The sequence below is a fragment of the Capsicum annuum genome, chromosome 2 (genome assembly GCF_002878395.1).
Source record: "Capsicum annuum cultivar UCD-10X-F1 chromosome 2, UCD10Xv1.1, whole genome shotgun sequence".
Classification (NCBI taxonomy): Eukaryota; Viridiplantae; Streptophyta; class Magnoliopsida; order Solanales; family Solanaceae; genus Capsicum; species Capsicum annuum.
The window spans coordinates 6,782,728-6,787,771 of NC_061112.1; the positions used below are offsets into that span (position 1 = coordinate 6,782,728).

The 5,044-nt window shown below is 32.9% G+C and overlaps 1 pseudogene; it reads left to right on the top strand.

Annotated features, from left to right (window-relative positions):
- The first annotated feature begins 2,249 nt into the window (after window positions 1-2,249).
- Window positions 2,250-4,521, top strand: LOC107857739 (annotated as a pseudogene).
- The last annotated feature ends 523 nt before the right edge of the window (window positions 4,522-5,044 follow it).

Below are 5,044 nucleotides of genomic sequence, written 5' to 3' on the forward strand. Positions count from 1 at the left end.
ATAGTAGTAGTAGTAGTAGTAGTACAATATAAATCAAGAATCCAAATTTTAAGTACCAACACTCAGTAAAAATCAAAACTTTATTGATTTTAATTACTCAAAGTGTGAGGAAATAGTAATATTGAAAATCTTGAGTTTGTTTCACAGTTCAAAATGCAGTGTTCAGAGGGAGTTTTCAGGTTGAGAAAACGGCGGTGGAAATGTACACTTTCTTATAAAGCCAGAGAAAATTCTGGAAGACCAACATTTTGAAAGTCACAAACTGACAATCTATATTTTTTGATGAAAAATCTGTACACGACTTATTTTTTATTTTTTTGGGTGTCCAAAAGAAGTTGTCATTTTCTGACTCCACTTTCATTCTTCTTCCTATGAAAAACAAGACAGATGGTCGGTTGCAACGAGTCCAAAAAGGATTTGCAATTACTCACTCAGTTTATTTTTATTTAACCATTATATTAAAAATAAAGGGAAAAAAAATATTTTGGTCCCTGAGTTAGGGCCTTATAATGGTTTTGGTCTGTGGTATTTAACTTTATTAATTTAACTTTTAATTTTTTAAAGTGGATGGTTTTAATCCTTTAACTAACAGTTAATAGTACTTTTAACAAATCTGTCAATATGGTCAAGGACATTTATGGTATTACAACAACAAACACTTTTTTAAAACAAAAAAAAGACCTAAACATAACACTTTCTGTAGCATCCGCACTCATTCATAACCATATCTCATCCTTCTTCCTTCTTTCATTTGGATGAGAATTTATCATCTAATTTATGGATGAAACTTTTGTGTTTGTAGGGTGATGCACAGTTCTTTCTTTTTTTGCCTTCCCTTTTGTGTGAGAAAATAATTGAGTAACTCCTCCTAGGGCACATATAAGAATTCACTGCATCTTGTGAAAAGAAAGATATCAGTATTTTCGATAATGAAACTGCGTTACAGGAGCGGGCTGCAATCCACGCCGACATGTGAGTACTCAGTCGAGCTTAATTAGACTAGATCTTTAATATTGCTGGATGAAAAAAGATCAAAATCTTTAATTTAATTAATACATAGAAGTGAGTATATTTGTATTGCAACTGAATACATGAATTGCAAATATATTGAAGTATACATGCTGTAAGTAAAAAAAAAAGTGTTATTTATCCTTTTAAACTTTTAATAGATGATCGCGTTTGTGAGATGCCTACTTGACTGCATTTGTGAGATATCTAAAAAGAAGTGTTCATTAGCAGTACTCACTATTACCTACTTCTTTAAGTGTTAACAGATAGGTCAATATGACCAGTGCTTGTTATTCCTTTAATTTAATTAAACCTTTCCACATGATTTCTCTTTAGATATTTAGTTATAGTTTATACTAAGTTTTGTATACTTTTGAATTGCATTACTAATTTTCTACATAACAACAATTGTATTTTGGTCATTCCAATACATAACATTGAATGTTACAGTATTACAGAATTAACAATAAAGATAAAACATTTGATTTTTATTTTTTTATTACTATTTTACATAAAAAATAATTTTTGTTAAACGTTTTTGACAAGAAACATAAAGATTAAACATTGGGGTTCACATTCTGAATTGATATGATCGGTTATACTTTTTAATGTTAGTTCTAGTTATTGAAATAACCCTAACAGTTTCTGCTTTTGCTATTCTCACAACAGATGAAGGTGAGGATCCAAATATGTACATCATTAAACTACACTACAAAGGTCGGTGGGTGTTTGAACCAGAGATGAACTATGTTAGTGGACAAATAGCTTATTATGACTATTGCAATGGTGACGAAAATTCTATCATTCAGATGAGGCAGTGTATGAAAAAGTTGAAAATTGATGATAGAAAAGTAAAATTTTGGTTCAAATTTGGGCCTTTTTTTTAGACGGATACTAAATGTTTATCAATTGATTTGGATATATATAGCCTTGTCTATGAAATACCTAATAGTAAAAAGGTGGAAATATTCGTCGAGCACACAAATGAGGATCAATGGAACTATGATGTGGTTGATTCTGAGGGTGACCCAACACTACATAGTAAAGAAGGCCTAGTCAATGTGGATGTAATAGAGAAAGATTATGTGAGTAATTCCACGAGTGAAGAATGTGAGTCCTTTCGTGACTCTGATTATTCCTTAGAATAAGATGACATGCTTTTTGATAAAAACATAGACTCTACCATAGAGTGGGTTGGTGTTAATGAGAGAAGTAAAGATAATTAAGTTAAAGGAAGCACTATGGACTTTGGAGTTGCCTCAAATATGTTGGACATATGCCCCAATAACACTCAAGAAGATGATTGTGCCACATCAGACGAGGAGTTAATGAGTTTACATGGAGATTCTGATGATGAAAGTAAGAAAAAGTTCACTGTTTTTAATCCAACTAGGGATTTGGAGGATCCAAAATTTAAGTTTGCGCTTAATATGATTTTTAGTAATAGCAAAGAACTTAAATGGGCAGTTGAAGTACATGTTGTGAGTCAAAAAAAAAGATATCAAGTTCAAAAAAAATAAATATAGGAGGTCGAGGGCAACTTGTAAGGTTCCAAGCTGCAAATGGTTTATATTTGCATCGAAAGCTAATCAAGGTGAACCTTTCATGATCAAGACAATAGGTCCTGACCATTCATGTGGCAATCAAAGGGATAACAATACTATTGACTCTGATTTTTAGCTAAGAAATACATGAAAGAGTTTAGAATTAATCCAAGATGGGGTGTGAAAGAATTTCAAGCTCATGTGATGAGGGCTCATAATTGTACTATTACTCAGAATCAAGCTTATATAGCTAAGAGGAAGGCACTAGATCTAATTACAGGGACTAGAGAAGAGCAATATGATATGTTGTGGGATTACTGCGCAGAGCTAAGGAGGAGTAATCCACGGACAACATGTATTTTGAAGTAGGACGAAAATCCAAAAACAATGGTCAATGGTAGAAAAACATTTTTAAGACTCTATGTGTGTTTTGTAAACAAGGGTTCTTAGCTAGATGTCAACCTATAATAGGAGTTGATGGATGTCATTTGAAAGGGAACCAAAAGGGGGGGCAACTATTGACAACAGTAGGCATTGATGGAAACGACAACATGTATCCTATTGTATTTGCAATATTGGAAGGTGAATTGAAGAAAACATGGAGTTGGTTCCTTACACTTTTTGATGAGGACTTAAGCATCTCATAAAATCCTTTTGCATGGACTTTCATTTTAGATAAGCAAAAAGGTTTAATTCCAACATTTGATGAGATAATGCCAGATGTTGCACACAGATTTTGTGTGAGACATTTGCACAACAATTTTAAGACCAAAGGTTTTGGGGGACAAATACTAAAAGATACCCTATGAAAAGCTGCCAGAGCAACTACAGAACCTAAATTCTCCAACCGTATGAAAGAAATGACAAAATTAGAATCAAAAGCCTCGGAATGGTTCATTAATAAGCCTCCCATTCACTGGTCAATGGCTTTTTTTCTCTTCTTTTTCAAAGTGTGTTGTGTTATTAAACAGTTTATGCAAGTCATTCAACAAAGTACTTCTTCATGTAAGAGATAAACATATTTGGACAATGATTGAATCAATTAGGATTTACTTGATGTCCAGACTTCAAAAGAACAGATAAAAAATGTGAAGTATTATCGGAGAATCTATCCGAGGATCATAGTGAAGCTGGAGAAAAATAAGGCTAAAGCTGCTGAATGTATTGGCACTAAATTTGATCAATTTCACTATCAAATTGAGGACATCTTAGGCTATTCTCTATTGATCTTAAGAAGACAATTTATTCTTGTAGGAGATGGGAATTAACAAGAATTCCTTGTAATCATGCTATTGCAGCAATATGGATTAAGAAAGATGAGCCTGAAATGTATGTCCATGATGCTACACAGTTAAGCAGTATTTGAAGAGTTATAATCCATCAATCTTGCCAATTGTTAGCATTGATCAATGGCCTAAGACAGGGATAGAACCACCACTACCACCCATATACAAAGCATAACTAGGTAGACCAAAAAAAATAAGAAACAAAGGAATTGATGAGACAACTAAAAAAGAATCAGATTCTGGGAAGCTTACCTTGTTAAAAGCATCGAGAAAGGGTAGAAAAAAGAAGTGCAGATTATGTGGAACTTCAGGGCATAATAGTAGAAGGTGTCCTATTCTTATGGCAAGAAATCAATCTGAACCTCAAGATTAACATATCCATCAGCAAGTCGAAAAGCAAGGTCCTTTGACACCTAGTAATACAACAGAAGTAAGTGGTTATATAGCTTGATTATCTTCATCAAGAGTAATAATACTAAAATGTTATTTTATTGTAGGTTTCAAACACTAGTACTGACAATGTGGCATCAATGCAATCCAGTTCCTCATTTGTGACAGAACAGATGTAATTATCCTTCTTATTTTTGTACATATGTTGTCAGTATTGGACTTTAACTGACTTATTCTCTTCTGTGTATTGTAGGTCAATCTACAACAGACAAGGGTACCTCAAGAACAATTGAAAAGTTCTGTATTTATTTTAAAAGAAATTGGTGAGCATTTTAGAGAAAAATCAAGGCCACCCATTATCAAAAAATTGGAAAAATAGTACGTCTCGTTGTTAAGATTACAAGAAGAGCTTTATCAAAATAGCAAGAGCAAGAAGTGATCCAAGGGCTAAGAAGAAATTTGTCCCTTAAATAAAGAGAAAGAAAATCGATGACATTATGCACATTAGTTTAGATTTGGTTCTATCTTGATGACTTTAAAGTTAATCATGCTCTAGTAATATGTGAATGATTGTGTTTTTCCTTTTAAAATTCAATGCAACTTAAACAATTACCTTTTATTTAATCTCATTTCTATATTAGTTTATTGTTTAATTGAGTCTATGTTGCTCGAACTCTACAAAAATGTTGTCGAGTGCACCTCGAATCCTTCAAAAAAGACTATTGTTGGAGGATCCGACATGGGTAACAATATTTTTGAAGAGCCCAAGTAACACCGAACATAGCCCATCTGGCGTTGATCAACTCATATGCCTAA